At 40.9% G+C, this 18,632-nt stretch overlaps 1 long non-coding RNA gene across 1 annotated transcript; it reads right to left on the reverse strand.

Annotated features, from left to right (window-relative positions):
- Positions 1–16,464: 16,464 nt before the first annotated feature.
- Positions 16,465–18,608, reverse strand: LOC147644991 (uncharacterized). The gene is made up of 2 exons (XR_015272265.1): positions 17,035–18,608; positions 16,465–16,935 (listed from the first exon to the last, which is right to left on the reverse strand). It is a non-coding gene; the product is annotated as an uncharacterized LOC147644991 (long non-coding RNA).
- Positions 18,609–18,632: the final 24 nt, after the last annotated feature.

The raw sequence follows: 18,632 nt of genomic DNA on the forward strand, positions 1-18,632 counted from the left end.
ATATGTATTTCATATTTTCTCCTTTTTATTATATACTATAGAAAAAATAAGAAAGGAAGCTATGTTCGGCACGCCGAAGTTAATATACCCATGCAGATAGAACTTTGATGGCTAGGAATCCATACAATATAAATTATATATTTATGTTAAAAAACAATTAAGTAATTCCTGCTTTCATTTCATTCATTATACATATTCGATGTAGTTTTACATTCACAGATTTGCATTTTTGCTCCACATCTAACGATCGTTTGTATGGCACCTATATGATATAGTCGTCCGATTTTCATTAAAGTTGACATACAATTTAAGACTGATATAAAATGACTATATCTCAAATTTGATGAAAATCTGCTGGAAACTGAAAACGTTATAATTTTTAATTGTATTAATTTCTGGATCGTTCCTATAGGAGCTATATGATTTCCAAAAATTTTCCACAAAATTTTAGAGTAATATGAAATGGCTATATCTTTAATTTAATGAAAATCTTTTGAAAACTGAAAATGTTATAATTTTTTTTGTAAAATATTTCCGATCATTCCTATGGAAGCTATATGATACTGTCGTCCGATCCGGGCCGTTCCGACATATATACGAGTGAGAGTATATAGAAGACTAACTGCAAAGTTTCATTCAGATAGCTTAAAAACTGAGAGACTAGTTTGCGTAGAAACGGACAGACGGACATGGCTAGATCGACTCGGCTGTTGATCCTGATCAAGAATATATATACTTTATATAGTCGGAAGTGCCTCCTTCACTGCGTTGCAAACTTCTGACTGAAATTATAATACCCTGCAAGGGTATTAAAATGATAGGAATGCTTATCTTATTTCTTTAAATTAATTTGCATTCTTTTAAAGAAAGAAAAGAAAAGTATTCCCATGTTATAAAAGTGCAGATAGTGCCTTGAATGATTTAAAATGAGCAGCGATTCTTTTTCTCCTTTGTGCACTAACCATTTCAAATAAATAACATTTATTTCAAAAATATGCAAAGGTTTACAAATGCATTGAAAATTGATTTAAAAATATGCAACGATTTGAAATGTTGTTGTATTACTTGTATCTTATAACTTTGAGGGTTTCTATTGCACCGCTAACAATCTTTATATTAAGGGAAATCTAGAATAAGTTGAACTTTTGTAAAATTCTCTGACTAAAAAATCAAGTCAAATAAATCCCTAATCAATTCCCGCTTGAAATCAGCTTTAAATTAATTTCGAGCATCCTTGCCAAGTCTGTGGTTCGCTTTAACTTTAACTACGTTCCACGACCTCGACGCCGTTTTGTTAACCCTTTTGTGATCTATTTTCTAGCACGGACTGCTCCTAGTGGCGCCGGGGGCGGGGTGGGGTGCGGCAGGGCCGCGGCATCGGGCGACAGTCGGGCGGCGTTTCTGTGTCGCGAAGAGCAGATTCCCGACGCGCCGAAGACTGTTCTTGAATGAAAGTCAAAGTAAAAGCGGCAAAACAACACAAACCTAAACAAAGTACAAAATCGAAAAGCACGGAGCGTGTGGCGCGGCGAAGGGAAGAGAATAGGCCCGGAGAGCGCCAAAGTTTGATAAGGCCAAAGCAAAACAAAACCCCATGCTCGGGGCGGGGGTGCTGCGGGGCAGGGGTGGCACCGGGGGCCTGTCGCCGGCAAAAACAAACAGGGTACGGATTCAGTTTGGCTTTTCACTGCAAAAAGACGGAAAGAAAAAACTCCGACCGTGGAGAATGCAGCCCTAAAGGGGGAACGGGAAAGAGAACGAGAAGGGGAACCAGAACGCCCCATGGGTGGCGCAGCGCTGTTCAGGTGTGTTTGTATTTGGCGGGTTGAATGCACGCCGAGTGTGAAAGAGACGGAGCTACGCGCCAGTTCTGCTGCACTTCTCTTGCTGTCGCTCTTCCGCCTCTTCCGCTCTCTGCGCATGTGCTGCTCTCGCTTTGTGGGATATTCGCGTAGATGCTGCAAACAGGCGTAGGTGTAGGTGTATGGTGGGTGGGGCAGGGTAGGTGCGGTGCGGTGCGGTGCGGTGCGGTGCGGAACGGAGGATGGATTCAGGTGCAATTTATTTATTTATTTCGATTCATTTCCGCTTTTGTGCGGACCTCTCCGAAAACTCATTTACCTTTGATGTGTGTGCGCCCGCTTTTGTAGCTCTTCTTTAGCTTTCCCTCGGACACTGGCAGAGCGAGATGGCCATAGAAAAGCAGCCGCAGAGAGGACGCACGAGAGGCTCCTCTCTTTCTCTCTCTCCTCCACTCTCTTCGGGCGATAATGAAAAAGTGTAATGCACCAAAAAGTGACATAAGGCTGTAAATTAAGCAATAGCAACAACGAGCGGGCTTAAACTCTGGCCCGGACATTCATATACATATGTATGTACATGCATATGTAAATAAACACTTGCACATATAAAAATGTGCTGAGTTTATGTACTTGCCTACATAGCTGCGCACATATGTATGTATCATATATATGTATATGTGCATATAATCGGTTATTTACAGTTATCTGCATATCCTGTGCGAGAGCCTGAGGTGGGAGGAACTGTGGGGACGGCATTATCCGGAGGCAACTACACATATACACATATGTACATACATGCATATACATACAGAGTCCATGTGTCCTGGACGAATCCTTTATGCTCCTCCATCAAATTAAAAGCATTTTCACTGCAAATTACAAAAATGGTAATCGCCTGTCTATATGTAAATACATATGTATGTATATGTTTGTACGAATGTACGTATGTATGCATGTCGTGTCCACCTGGGCTCTATTGAATTTCGCTCTTGGCTAATCGATGCTCTTTGGCAGGAGTCCTGCGATAAGTGCACTGCAAGAAATTAACCTGAAATGTATGGGTAATTTCTTAAGTCTTGCTAACTACTTGGTCATAAATTACGAAAAAAAATTTCTTAGAACATTCCAATTAAAAATAGTAGTACCAAATATTATGTTTAAAATCCTTCAACATCATGAGATATATTTCATCATGTTGCTTTACCCAAAATAAAGTCATGTTTTTTCTCTGTGACTCTCTGTTCCATAGTATATTATAGTCTAGAGATGGCCCAAAAGTTACTATGTATTGAACAATATATGCACAAGCCAAATTCGTAATATTACTTTGTAGTAAAATATATTTATAACACCTTAAGTCATTCATCTTTTCTATTTAAGCTTCTATAAATGCTTTTTAATTCGAGCCTTATTTTAAAAGCTCCACAACAGAGTCTTGAACTCATACATTTGGTAGTTTCCCTGAGCTAAACTGGTTTTATTGTCCGTAGCGACCGAAAATACACAAAAAATTATTTCTCTATGAAGATAGTAAGTACATATATGTATATATACTCTCTATGTTAAGATGTCTCGGAAACAAAAACATTGTAAGCAATATTTTGTTCATTGTCGGATGGTATGGTTTCATGCAATTAGTAGCGATCTATTCCGATAGATCTTGTTCTGCTATGCAATTGCACGCACGATTCCTCCAATCTAAACATCAGTGCAAAGTCAGACGAAAGGCCATTAGGGAAACCCCCGAGGCTGCTGGCCGGGCAGGGAGCAGTGGGGGCACAGTGGCAGAACTCCCGCCTAATTCACATCTATTGCGTTTTAGTTCTCGGACCGCTCTTTCGACCGGCACTTGGACCATATGCTCGGCGGGAGAGGCCGGCTGGAATTTACATAGCCACAGCCAGTCGACCGAGTTGCGAAAAGCAACAGAGGGCCCAAACCGGCTTGCCAGCTCGCTCACACAGGCACAGGCCCGCGGACAAAGCTCACCCACATATGCAAGCTCCACTAAAGATAAGAGTGCGCCGCCAACAACAAGCACAGGCGAGCGAGCAAAACAGAACCGGCTTTTTGTGTGACCTAATATTTGGTTTGAGCTAACTACTTTTCCAAAGAGGCGAACCGATATCGCGGAGGGGAATGGCAATGTGTGCTCCATGAGCTGCGATTCTCGGCCGCGATAAGATAGAAGCCGAATCGAGCCGAGCGGGTCGGTATCGGTAAGTGGCGCCTTATCGGCCGCAGAAGCAAATGCAACAGGGAGAGGGGGTCTATGGCTGCCTCCTAACCTATTCAACAAAATCACAGCAATTTGTTGCCCATTTCTCTTTCATTGCTTCATGCTCGCTCCTGGGCGGCATCTCTAACTACATTGCTACAGTCAACAAACACCAGCATGAACTATTTGGAGTTGACTTTTTATTTCCATTGTGTATACGCCGCGTATGCTCTCCGACGCTGGCTGTGTCTGTGTCTGTGTCTGCGTGGGCACTGGCGATGACGTCGATGGGGGTACGCGAGCTCCAGGAGAAGGGGGGGTGGGTCGAAATCGCTCTCTAAATCTGGATGTGAGTCTCTGCATCTGAATCTTAATATGAAACAACATCGGAATCGAACGCTGAGTAGAGTTCAAGGGGGGGGGGGGGGGGACTTAAAGCTTTTGGCACCCGCTCGCTCGTCGTCAACTTTTTGCACCGGCAAAACCTAAGCAGCCGGCGAATGGTTGCCTGTGTGCCCGCTCATCGTGCTCATCCCAATCCCAATCCCGCTCCGACTCCGCATCGTGTGCTCTGCTCTCTGTGATGTAGAATTTTTGCTTTGTTGTCTTTTCGTATTGGCGCCAAATGGGAGAATCTATTGTTGCCTGTGCGACGTTGCCGTGCTTCACCGCTTAGATTACGGTTCTGGCCATTTAGCGAGTTTTGGAGCTCGGAACTGGCTAGTGGCTACTGGCCCTTTAACCTGGTACTTGGCATCTCTGGTGCTATTATTCAAGTTCGAAACACATCTTGCATTTTTTTTCCTCTGAGTCTTAAAAGCTAAGGAAGATCTTCAAATCCCCTAAAATCTCAGTCTCTGACATCGAAATTCCGAAGTCCTTTGACATCTGGGTAAAGAAAAAGGATTGAGTGACTCCTGGGCATGAGGCGTAGTCATAACACGGATGACTAGCTGCTCAACAAGGACTTTTAGTTCAGTTATAGCCCCAAAAACAAGCATTGTTGATCTACAAATCAGATGCCATAGAAATCCGAGAATTCTTGGATATTTCCATTATTTATTTCAATACTTTACATTCTGCTCTCTGAAGGGAAAGTTGTTTGTCCTTATCGGTTTGTTTTTTAATATATATGTATGTATTTAAAAATGATCACTTTTGTTTTCCCACTGATACTACCGCCAAGCGGCAACAAGAGGAACTGATTAAACTGGTGAAGCCGATAGAGAATTGTTTATAACTTGAGTGATATATACACTCAGAAAATACATTACATTTCTCTTTCTACGTGAAATATTTTTTAAAACTCCAAGAGTAATATTTTAAAAGAAACTTTGTTATCTTCTTTATATAGTCACTAAATGGTTTTAGGAACGATGATTTCCATTAATATCAAAGTCATTTCATTCTCATCTCATTCTTTATACGTTAGTTAAAACCAGAAAGAAATTTATCTTCGCCACGTCGAAATATGTATACCCTTTCAGATTGCAATTAGATTAACCAAGAAGTAATGCCTCCCAACATTATATTCACTTACATATACATACAGTTTGTCAAGTAATTCTTTGCAAAACGAAAAATCCCTCACAATTTTGGGTTTAAACTGAAAAATTTTTGACAAATACAAGAATTTTTTAAAATTTTCTTTTATAATATTATTAGGATAACTTTAATCTATAGATATAAAAAAAAAACTTAAATATTTTAACTTAAAACATGTATGTATTATATTTACAGCTACAGTTATTCCAGTTTGCATATTTCTCTACATTTTACGATTCTATGGCTGCTATATAAAATAGTTTCTATCTTGGTAAAATGAATTCCGAAATTCGAAAATATAAAAAAGATGCAATATCTCTGAGATATCTATTTTGAAAAACTTATAAAATATATATATTATTTTGATATTAATTTCTTAATCGCTTATATGGCAGCTATTCGATATAGTCGTCTGTTCGTACGATAGTGTAGTAGAAGACTTCCTGCAAAGTTTCATTCAGATAGCTTTAAAACTAAGAGACTATTTTACGTGAAATCGGACAGACGGACATGTCTAGATCAACTCGGCTGTTGATGTTGACCAAGCATGTAAGCATATACTTTATAGGTCGGGAATGTGTCCTTCACTGCGTTAAACTTTCTGACTAAAATCGACGACGAATTTTCAAACTTTGATTATTCTTTTCGATAATTTTATCTAAGTGTACGTGACGTGGGCATACATTTAGGCTGAGTAATGTGAATGCCGGCAGGAAAAAACTGCGAGTAACTTGGTAGTTGGGAAGACGCGCTAAACTACACTCCTTGCTCCTTTACCCCTGGCAACTAAGACTGGGACTGCGACTGATTTACCCACTTCTAAGCTCGGTCGGTCGGATTTGCAATCGTAACACTTTCACGCCCTGCCGCCAAAAGGAACTATAAAGCCAGACAGTCCTCATCAGAACATGGGTGCGGGGTCTCGGGGTGGCCGAACCACCCCCCAAGCCAGTGGGCCAGACGCAGTTGCTCCTCCTGCCCTGCCCACCACTCGTCCTCTCCCAAAAGAGCGGAGCTTGCCAGGCTCTCCAGCTCTCCTCTCACACTTTGCCGAAACAAAACTTTAGCTGCAAAGGCACGCGACGCCGAGGCCGCTGTCGGCAGCGACGTGTGCGACGGCAGCGGAACTCATGTGAGCAGCGCCGCGCGACAAACAGGCACACACAGAGCCACGGTACGCAGCGCACACAGATACTGCTCACTGGTGCACAGATGTAGATACAACAGTATCCACACCGACATGCACACGAGCCTCCACCATCGCCAAATGACTTTTTGCGAACTTTTTGCCGACACTTTTGTTTGCTTTGCCTTGCTTGTCCCTCTCTTTCGCTCTTTCCTTCTCTCGCGCCGTTCCTCTCTGTCCGCCCCACACGTATACGCATACGCACACATGCGTCTTAAGCAGCGCTCTCGCAGCACTTGTCTCTCTCGTTTGGGGACTGTGCTGGGGGTCGGTCTGGAGAGGGAGGAACGGATTCGCGTCGTCTTTTGTGCTCGCTTCGTTTCATTTTCGCTTCGTTTTTGTTGTCTGAGCGCGAGTGTCCGTAAAAAGCTTTGTGCGCCAACCGTACTGCCCGCCCCCTACCACCCCACCGCCGTCGTCGCCCAAACCCCACACGTCCCGCATTCACCGAAGGCTTTTTCGATTTCTTTTCGACTCTCTCAGCTCCCAACTCTCGCGGGTGCTGCTGGTCTGCGCCGCCAACGTCGACGCCGGCCGCGACTGCGGCTTGGTCGTCGCGCTTCCATGGGGTTCTTGAGCGTATGCAAAAGATTTTTGCACATATTCATCTTTTTGGCCGTTTTCGGTGCGTTTCGCGGAGCTCGATGGCTCTTAGCGTGCCCGCGTGAATTTCCATTATTTTCCGCGCCCAAAGAAAACCTTGCTAGGAGTCCACCTAGCCGGGGTTGCGTCCAGCGTCTTGCCTTTGTGCCTTGCCCGCTCCTCCGCCAGTGCCTTCTCCAGCTTCCCGAACAAGAAGATGTGTCTGTGCAGGGTATCCGTGGTTTCAGTGTGTGTCTCGCGGGGAATATGATTCGGGAGTCGGTTTAGGAGATTTGGAGTTCTGTCAGCTCAAAATCGATCGGACGCTATGTGCCTTCCAGAACGATTAGATAGATAGACTTTACTTGGCCCATCCCGAAAGCAGAGCTATTGTACATCCATTGTATCTGCCGCATCATCGGATATCGACTCTCCCCGATGCGGTTCAGCAGTTCGCACAAAATACAAACTATCCGCAACTTTTGCACTCCGCGTTCGGTGGGCGGAAGTTGGCGATGCCGGCGGTTAATACCCATAGTTCCCGTAGTGCTCTACCAAAATAATTCAGTGTGTGTGTGTGTGTGTTGTTACGTTGTTTATGCAATTAACTTTATGAATTCGCAAGTTCATGAAGTCGAGCAACCCAACAAAGATCGTTCCGTAGACTAAGTCCATCTGGTGATTGTACATAATTCTCCACTTGTGATCGCGTAGCGAAAAAATCCACTCTAAATGAAAATCCAAGAACTACTGCTTTGACATATGTGTGAGAGTGTTTTGGAAAATATCAGGCTTTTTAATATATCTCTTGAGTAAATCTGTCAGAAATGTTTAAAATATCAACTAACTCACAGTGAAAAAGAGCTCAAATGTGGCAATATCAAAATGTTGTTAATTTTATTTAAAAAAAAAACCGAATGAACTGATAGTGCAATTACACGTAATTCTACAAGATACCTCAAATATCTCAAATGTGAAAAGAAGAGCTAATGAAATTAGCCCAAAAACGATTAAGAAACTATATCCTTAAATACGTGAAATCTAACTGAACCCTTGAGGGAGCGGTAAAGAAAGTCTTCTATCCCATAGGACTGTCAGCTGGGCCTCGTCCTTTGTATTCTGTTTCAATCACATGAACACACATAAAATAATTACACAAATTTGAGTAACGCATAAACGGAGTATTTGTAGTTATCGCCATCCATAAATCTGCCCCGAACTAAGTGCAGTCACCGTCGGCTAACTTTTATTTTGTGCAGCTCCTTCGTTGTTTCCTGCATTAGATCACATCACAGTTTGATTGTCTGTTTTGCTTAGTTATTGTTTGGTTTCGGCTTTCGCTTTGCTAGTTGCAACGCCCACCCACCCCTTGATTTCATCAACTGGCGGCGCTTTGAACTTGAAATGTTGTTGCTGTTCGCCTAGTTCTCTGCCATTTCCCATTTCCCACTTCCCATTTGCCATCCTCCCACTCTCTCCCGAGGCGACTCTTGTTCGCGCCACGCTCTCTCCGCGCTCTCTTTGGCGCTTAGACAATGCGTGTCTCTACACAAAACACGCGTGTCTAGGTTTAGGAATAGGGGAATGGGGGAGCTTTGTTTGCAACGATGTCTGTGTGTGCGCCTGTAAAGTTTATTTTGGCAACAGGAACCGCGACAAGGCTGCGGCGAGAGCGGGAACGGGAGCCCAGGCCAGAAGCACGACGAACTGCATTTTCTTTGCGATATATTTACATCCATTTATAAAAAGTTTTGTTTTTCTAATATGTCGGCAGTAGTTTTCAGATACAAACTTATGTACATGTATGTAATTGTGCATATGCATATGTATTGATCAATTTAATAGATGAATTTTTTGTATTGAACCAGGTTATCTTAAATGAAACATACATATATACTTACTACTTCTGAAATCTGCTGGCGGCATAAACTTAAGATGTATGGATGTGGAAATCTAACTGGATTTATTTATCTCTTTCGCAGGTGCTTTTTGACTGTTTGGAACATTTTTAAACATTACGTTAAAACGTTGTTGATACTTACTGAAATATTGTTTTGTTAAATCAAATCATAATATAACCACTATAATACCAGTATAATACCAACGAACGGGGAACCCAGAGCCCATAATATAATACAAATGTAATAATAATAAAAAGCGACAACGATAAAAAACTTAAGTGCAATCATTTCAATTTTGATTTAAATCTTCTTATTAAGAAATAATTAAATAATTTCCATATAATTTTGAAAATATAAAAAAAAAACACTTCAACGACAAACAAATTTATATAACATCAATTACAACAACAACAACAACAACAGGAAATAGTACAACAAATTAAAATTAACTTTCAGTTGTATGGAAAAAAACAAAAAGTGATTTTTAGTTAGTTTCTCAAAATTTAACAACCAAAATTCACAACAAAATTTGGAATACAATAACTACAAAATACCGCAACAACAGCAACAACAACAACAACTACATTAATAACAGCAACAATTCCAACCACTGCAACAAAAAACCAACCGATAACAACAAAATCAGAAAAATAAAAACAACAACAACAACAAAATAAAAGAAACAAATAAATAATATAAGAGCAAATAATAAAACCAACAATCGTAACCATAATAGAGAACCTAATTAACGAAAACAAACCGATAACAAATCAAAGCGCAACAAGGATACAAATAATAAAACCCAACTGAAAACAGGCCAGCAAAACAAATCAAAGCAAACTAACGAAAATAGCAACACGAAATAGAAACAGGATAAAGCAACTGAAATCAATAAAACATAAAGCAGCAACAGAAACCAGACACCAGAAACCAGAAACCAGAAGCCACAAGCCGAATCGATACAGCATCAAACCCAGAATCGGAAATAGCCTAGCCATCGATACCAATCCAATAGCAGAAAACAAAGGATACAACTGATACCAGAGCCAATAACAGGATAACAAAAATAGAAAATAGAAAATAGAGAAACAGAAACAGAAACTGAAACAGAAACAGGAACAGAAACAGCTATAGAAATACAACAGCAGAAGTGAAAACTGAAATTCAACAGCAAATTCCAAGTAACAAAAAGAAGAAATACAAAAAACGGAAATAGCCAACATTTGTTAAATTTCTTTAGTGTGTTTTTAAATGGGGAAAATCAACAAAAAATACGAAATCTAACGGAAATAAATAACGAGCAATAGAAAATATTTGTCGTTAAATAAAATTGAACTCTTCGGTTGAGGTTTACATTTTCGTCTTAGTCTTTAAATTTTGCGTTCGTAAAAAGCGGTCGAGAAAATGTTCTGAAAAAGTCTGGAGTGAAACGAGCTGAGAAACAGTTTACAAACTTTCAGAGGTGAAGAATCGAAATAAAGAAGGAAGCAAGGAAGGCAACCATAAACATTTCGCCAGTGAAGGGAAACAAACTGTGCCAAAGTTGCGCAACCACAGGTGTAATTTGAGTGTGTGGCACGTGTCACGTCTGTGCATGCGTGCAGCTGGAGTTTTCCCGCGGCGCGGACAGATCGGATTCAAGAAAATCACTATATCAATATATATCCATATAAAAATTATCTTCAATTAATCATATCGTGGAAAAGCAAAAAACAAAAAAAAAACAAAAAAATGATCTAAAACGCATGTTAAAACCGTTATCAAACGCATTTCGTACTTAAAAAGCAAAAAACAAACAAATAAAAACTAAACTAACATTAGTAGTGAAAAATTCCATTCGGATAAGAAACACGTTTTAAGCTAAAAACTAAATTATATTACCATTAACAAGTAACTCAAGTATTCGAGGATCTTAAAAGTTTAGACAGGGGTCAAAGTCACAGTCACAGTCACAGGAAGAAGGCGTTAATCTGGCATATGGCAACATTCCCCACACACCCATTAGTATCGTGGAAAACGAGCAAAAAATCCTCTGACTGAGTAATCCTTGCGAGTCAATTCGGTGAGTACACATCTTGAATACCCTTCTATTTCCGCACAATTCAACTATGCCACTTAGTGATACTATATAGTTTGGGGTATCTCCTATATCAGGAATATTAGTAGTATTCTTTTAGTGCAGATCAGGCGAGGAGTATAAGCGCACGCGTCAAAATATATGCAATGAGACTCATTTTAATGCCGGCCATTTACCATGTGTATGGATGTCCGTGTATGTGTGTGTGTGTGTGCGTTAAAGTGACGGTGTATCCTTTTATGTACACACGTTAAGCCCATTGTACACGAGCCCATGTACTCGTATACTCATCTACATGCAAATTTCATTTACGCGCAAAAAATTAATTATTGAAAAAATGCGCCTCGAACAGCTCCATTGCCAGCCCAATGTCCCCCACACCCTTGTCCCTTGCCGGACGTTAAAGCACCGGTGGGCGATGGGGGGGAGGTTTGGGTGCTTCCATCGGTGGGCGAGTCCAAAGGATGAGCGACCGCATCAGCAGCATCAGCAGCAGCAGCAACAGCAGCAGCAGCGGCAGCAGGAAAAACGAACCATTACACATATTTTAAATGAATTGAAATGAAATTCGTATATAAAAACGGTGTCGCAAGTGTGTGTGTGTGTGTGTGTGTGTGTGTGGATGTCGAAGTACAGTTGACTCCACACGTTTTTTAACGGGAAATGGCAGGCACAGCGACCGCGGCAGAGGCAGCAAAGGGATTGGCATGGGGGGATGACTGGTGTATGTGTGTGTGTGGGGGGAAGGAAAGGGAGCGAGTGTGGGAGCCAGCGAAAGGGGTTGTCTGACCGAATGGTCAGTTGCCGAGCTCCATACACACGAAGGCGTGCGACAAGGACAGCGCCCGTCTGCCAATCCCAACCCCAGCCCCAAACAAGGCCCGAACTCCGCCCCTCCCTGGCCAGCAAGTAGCTGCAATTTTAATGCGTTGAAGCTGGCGATGGGTCGCCAAAGAGCGCCATTATATGTATTCGCTCTGCGTATCCGTGCATCTGGATCTGCATTAGTGGCAGGACCACGTACGTATGTAGGTGGGGACGATGTCATTAATGACAAGTTTAATTGACATTCGTCGAGCTGTTGTTATTTTTTTTACTTCTCGCAAACTGCAGCGCCTGCACTTGGCAACAGTGGAAGTTGCAGTCCAGCCCAAATCCACCGACCCACCCACCGAACCCGCAGAACCGCAGGGAAATTGCATTTTTCGGTTGCATTCTTCTCCATGTCATTTCGCTTCATTTTATTGCACTTGCTGCGAAATTTTTTCCGTCTCTGCGAATTTTTTCGCCATGTCATTGAAAGTAGTTTCTGGAGTACTGAGCAAACGTGACATATCATTACCGGGGCCGGAGGGGCGGGAATGGTTTACATTTATATGATCATAATCAGTTGTAAGTTTTTGTGCTGCAGAAGGTTGCTTCTGCCGCTTGCAACAAGCCTAAGCTCTAGTCCCACTTCCACTAATTATCCCCTGCTATATTTAAAGCGCTATTCATTATAAAACATGCGAATAACCCCCAGCTGAAGCGAGTGAATGTTGTGAATAGCAGCAGCCAGAATGGCAATCACAGGGATGAATTTAAAGGGGTTCGAGAATGGCGAGGAAAAGCAGGGGGTCGACAGCACCAGCTTTGTAGATAGACTGGCGCCAAGCACTCCTTATGGGCGACATCCTACGGCCTTGGGAATGAGTATGAGCGGTATCAAGGATAGATGATTGAAAGAGAGCGAATAAATACGAATATTCGTGACAACTAGGCCGGAAGTCAGGTGACATCCCAGCCTCGCATCCAATTAAGGGTCCCAGTATGAAAGCCTTTCCAAAAGTTAGTTTGCGTATGTATATCTTCACTTCATATCATGTCGCTGCTAAACTAGTCATAGTTAATAAATGAGTTCAAAAACACCCTAGGAAACATAATTCTTAACGCATGTCTGGGCTAGTAATTAGGGGTTAAAGCCCTTGAAGAGCAGGACTCGTACAGAGAAATAAAAAAAAATCCATTCGGAATTCTATTCTATTATTTCTTTTATTTAAAACAAACAATATGTAATGATCAATAAGCATACTATAGCGAGTCATACGGAGCGTATGCGTAATATTTTCATACGCCCTGTATTCAAAACCCGCCACTTGTCTTTTCAGAAGGGTGAGTTAGATTTTGGGTTTGGTAAGGGGAAAAGGCAAGTGACCTTCACGATACACCTGGATGGGAGGTGAGTGGATTGCATGGTAGTTGTTGTTCACATGACATTGTTGTTGCTAGTTGTCCTGCAATGAACTCTCCAAGCAGGTGAAGAAGAGGGGCTTAGAATGGCATGGATTGAGTGAGAGAAGCTATGTTATTCGGATAAGGTAAATACAGATGAATCAATCAAGATACTTAAATATTTTCAACTTAATACGTCTATTGAGATCCCCTGTAAGGCTGGCAGGATTCTGTGACATCACCAGTGCTGCAAATGTTATTTGATTGGCAAGATTTAAAGATTTATGGCTACGAATAGGTCCAAATACTCAGGTTTAGCAGACAAAGTGCCACGAAAAGTAGAATTTAACATATTCTGAAATCTGCACTCCTGCTCAAGTACGCTTTTTGTTCCAGCAACTGCAGGAATATAGAAACAGTGTTCGCATTTATCGGCATTTTCCGAGGAACAATACACACACTATAAGGTAGGTAGGTGGCAGGTGGGGCAGGGTTCTCGGGGCGTTTCGGAGGCGTTGGCGACGCAACTATAAAATTTCAAACCTGCAACTGCATTTAACTGCAATGGAAACTTTGTAAGCAGCCAATTCCATGCTCATGCCTCATTTCATTCATTACTGCCACAAAATTTGGCTGATTTGATTTACGGCCGGCTGTTGATGAAGCCAAAGTTTTTGCGATTCGATTCAGAGCCGCTAATTGGGAAACGCCTGGCTAGAACAGAACCAAGAGAGACTTTCACCCGCATCCGTTGGTGGTTTCTTCTCTCAGAAAATTGTTTACATTTTAACTGCCATTTGTCTGGCTACTGTCTGCCGAAACTTTTTTGCCCATAAAAGACTTGCCTTCCACTGAATTGTGGAAAATTAAACGAAGAGACGCCTTCAATGGCGTATCTTGTAGTTTTCACTTTCAAGCCAGGCAAACAAGGCGGAAAATGGGATAAAGTTTATTTAGCCGTTCTGAAGAGGCGGGAAACGGAAGTGAGCAGAAAAAGAGAAACTAATAAAACAGGAAACAGAAATCCGTGCGAATAATGGAGGTTCAAGTCGGGCTTACATTTGAATTTGACACACTCCCCAAAGGGCCCCTAAAAAGTTGCCAGACGTACAACACCCCCCTGCTTCAGCCACTTCGGGCTGGAAAACTATGTCAGAACTCATTTAGTTCCCGAGGAAATGTTTGGCACAACATCTAAAAGTGTTTCCGGTGCCGGAGTGGGAGTAGCTGGGAGGCATGTGGCGAGTGGCGAGTGGGAGGGAGCTGAGTGATGGCCGATGTCTGTCAGTTACTTGTGGTCGGTGAAAAGGTGTGCGACCCTTGGTCCCAACTAATCCTATTACTTACATAAATTCCATTAAACGAAGAGACCCGTAGGAGGAGGCGGAGGAGTAGCGGAAAGAAGCAGCTTTGCAGAGCAGCCGGGGTGGGGTCCAGCAGTTGGTGCGTTGAGCGGCTTTTCCCGGGTGCGTACGGATTTTCACACTTTACGCATGGCTTGATCGACGGGCGGGAGGGACGGCGCCCTGGGGGCGGGCTAGAATTACGCACAAGCTTACTTCTTACACCTGCTGCACCGTGCTATAATTCATGCGGCTTTTAAGCTGTTGGCCATTCGCTTTCCCGCTAGATCTCAACATATTTCTCTAAATTGCATTTTTGCAGTCATTTAAGGTAATTGCATTAGACTCGTTTGACATGCTGCATTAGTTCGCCGGAGGGAGAGCTTGGCAGACTGAATGACTGGTAGACTGACAGAGAGAGAAGCCTTTCCATATATTGTACCCACATATGTACATATAGGCAATCATCGAAAGTTCTGTCCTTATCGCCAGTAACTTCCCTTATCAGGCAAGCCGGCATATAAATAGGTTTGTTTTGAAGCGAAAGCAATGGAAACAGAAAAACGTCAATGCTTGATTATTATCAATAATCGGATGAATGCGAGCATCTCAGAGGCTATTCCCCATTAGTCCTCCCAGTGCACATTCGATTTCACCTGTCTTGGCGTTTACAGTCTCTTTATTTCCCTTCCTTTCGTTTCGATTCGATTCGGAGGGAGAAACGGAATCAAATTGATAGGTGAGTGAACCAAAAGGCTACCGCCAGCACACCTACGCAGAGGAAGATACAAACACATGGTATCTGCAAGGCACAACTGCTGTTTGCATGGGTAAACAACACACAGGAACCACGAGGAGACGAAAATGAGCAGGAATCTTGGCAACTATGCGATTAAATGCTAAATTTAAACTGCAAAATGCACAACAGATGCACAAACAAAAAAAGGGGGTGGGGAAGAGAGAGCCTGAGCTAGCGAATTACAGTAAATGTTCGATACAGCGAACCAATAATAACCTCGGGCAAGACACTAAAAAATAGTAAAATCTGTTTTATTGTTTTCGATTGATATGCTAGTAGGAATATTTTTCAGGAGGGTGCAGTTTAAAGCATACCCTTTAACCGCAATATAAGATGTAAAGCAAAAATATAAACAACATATGTTTTTTCGTGCATGCCAACTGAGTTGATTATTTTTAGTGAATCAATCAATGAACTATTTCCTATAGTTATAGGTTGGATCGAATTGCAAGCTGCAACGGTGCACGAATTTCGGCATCCCGAAGATGCCTTTATTTGTTAGTCTTTATATAATAAATATAAATAAATAAATCAATTAAATAATCAATAACATGTTTAAGTGTAATGCAGCAACTTTCGGGATAAGCAGAAAGCACATGGCTAGATCGGCTCGGCTGTTGATGTTGGAATAAAACATAATATTAAAAACTCCTACTACCTTTTCTTCTGGTACCTTTTGATCGGTTGCTCTTACCATGGGACAATCGTAGGTGGATTTAATTTTTCTTGTATATGTATAGTGTAGTACACAATATATTTAGTTGTCTTGCGCAGACTCTCGGAGATCATCGTCTACTGTGATTCTGCTCTATATGCTCAAAATTTCGGTTATTCTTGGTAAATTTAATCATTTAAATGTACTTGCACTTGCATTCTCTTCAAAGCGACATTTTGATTTATTTTATTTCGAGCAGCATAAAAAATACCTTGTAAGTTTTCGTGTTTTGCCCATTCTGCAGCGTTGCAGAAACCCCAGAGGGCAGCAAGAACCCAACGAAAGTAAACAACTAGCAAAAACGGCACAAAAGACACGATGTCAGCAGTGAATATGTACATGAATATAGTTCACTTGCACTCGTGGATAAGGCGTACAGAGGGGATCCGTTCCCCTTGGTTTTGGTCTTTTGTTTATAGAGAAATAAAAAAGCTCTGTTTATTTATACAATAATGCATACACATCATACAATAATTTATCTGTTATTTGTAAATGCTTCACTTTCCGCTTGCTCTCGTGGTGAACCGCACCTGTCGACCCTTTTCTTGTCGGTAACCTAATTGAGAATAAAGCCAGAAATTAAAGAAATGAATTTAAAAAACGTAGTCCTTTTACTAAAGTTAACAATATTTTTGGGAAACACGATTATACATACCTATGGTTTGGTTGCAAAGTACATTATGTTTTTGGGTATTTCATGGTAGGTCTGAAGATCAATTTGATTATGAGATTAAAGTCAAATTCATACGCCACCAGAATCGCGAATAAGCTTACATCAACTTTAGTTTTGTAATAAAAGTCAGATATTATAAGTCAGTAAAGAGTAGTATGTTAAACAATGTGAGAAAACGTAGTCTTACTCTCATTTTGTTACTGTTACTATTTTTATATAAATTATTAGGATTACTTTATCGGTTTCTTAACCACTCTACAGCCGTTAGCAATACCGTTAAAAAAATTTAAGCCCTCCTGGGAATCCTGACTTGATCGCCAACTTAAAACTTATTCAATTGTATAATACCGTGACATTTCCGTATACAGCAGCATTTCTATAATAGCCACTAAAAACAAGAAGATAATTTGATCAGAATAACGGTTTTAAAGATAGACTCTTTGGAAAATTTCAATCCCTTCGTTGAAACTATACATAAAATAAAAGAAAACAAGAAGGAAGCACGCCGAAGTTTATATACCCTTACAAAGAGAACTTTGATGACTAAGAATAAATACAATATAAATTACATATATTTATGTTCAAATACAATGAAGTAATACCTGCTTTCATTCCATTCACCTATACTTATTATATTTGCAGCTTTAAATTCACGGTTTGGCATTTTCCTCAATATCTATCGGTCGTTTGTATGGCACCTATATGATATAATCGTCCGATTTTCATAAAATTTGACTTAAAACTTTAGAATAAAATAAAATAGCTATGTTTTAAATTTAATGAAAATCTGTTGAAAACTGAAAAAGTTATAACGAATCTACTATTTAATATCATTAAAGTATTTATATATTTTGAAATTAATTATCTATTTTTATTGAATTAAATAAAAATTAAATAAATAACAATTCTGACGATTACATCGTATACCTAACATGGGAACGATCAGTTAAAGTATACAATGGAACACAAACTTCGGCTTCGAGCAGTTTACTTTAATTCATGTGGTACTTTTTTTTTTAAACCGACCAAGACCTTTGTACCGGGTATTTCACATTCGGACACACGGGGATGTACATAACTTTATTAGTCGTTTGTAAATAAAAGATAGAAACATTGAATGGCTAAAACTGGAGCTAAACTCATCCGATTTGTTAGAATATTTATAATTTCAGTCTGACGTTTTTAACATTTTATAAAGACGTATTCGACCAAAAAGCCTCCTTATTATGTCTGTACCTACGTACTGCATTCATGTGTAAATATGTACATACATTTTCCTTTGACCCAACATTATAAAAAACCCGATGGATGTTAAAAAAAAAACAGAAACATTTTTAATGGAATGAAAATATTGTTTTTGATTGAGAGTTGAAAAATCATGTTTTTATGCAGTTCCTTCTGCTGAATTTCCGCAAGGTAACACTTTTGTAAATATTGGGCAAAAACGAAAACTTTGAGTACACAAAATAAATCGAGTCGTCGAAGAACGGTGGCAGTGGGGGCAGGGCAGCGGTGTCGCCACGCTCCCCAGCTGTAGCACGGCTGAGACGCCGACTGCGACTGCGACGGCGGCGTCTCTG

This window comes from Drosophila serrata, unplaced genomic scaffold, assembly GCF_035046125.1.
Source record: "Drosophila serrata isolate PLE 108 unplaced genomic scaffold, ASM3504612v1 contig_37, whole genome shotgun sequence".
Taxonomy (NCBI): domain Eukaryota; kingdom Metazoa; phylum Arthropoda; class Insecta; order Diptera; family Drosophilidae; genus Drosophila; species Drosophila serrata.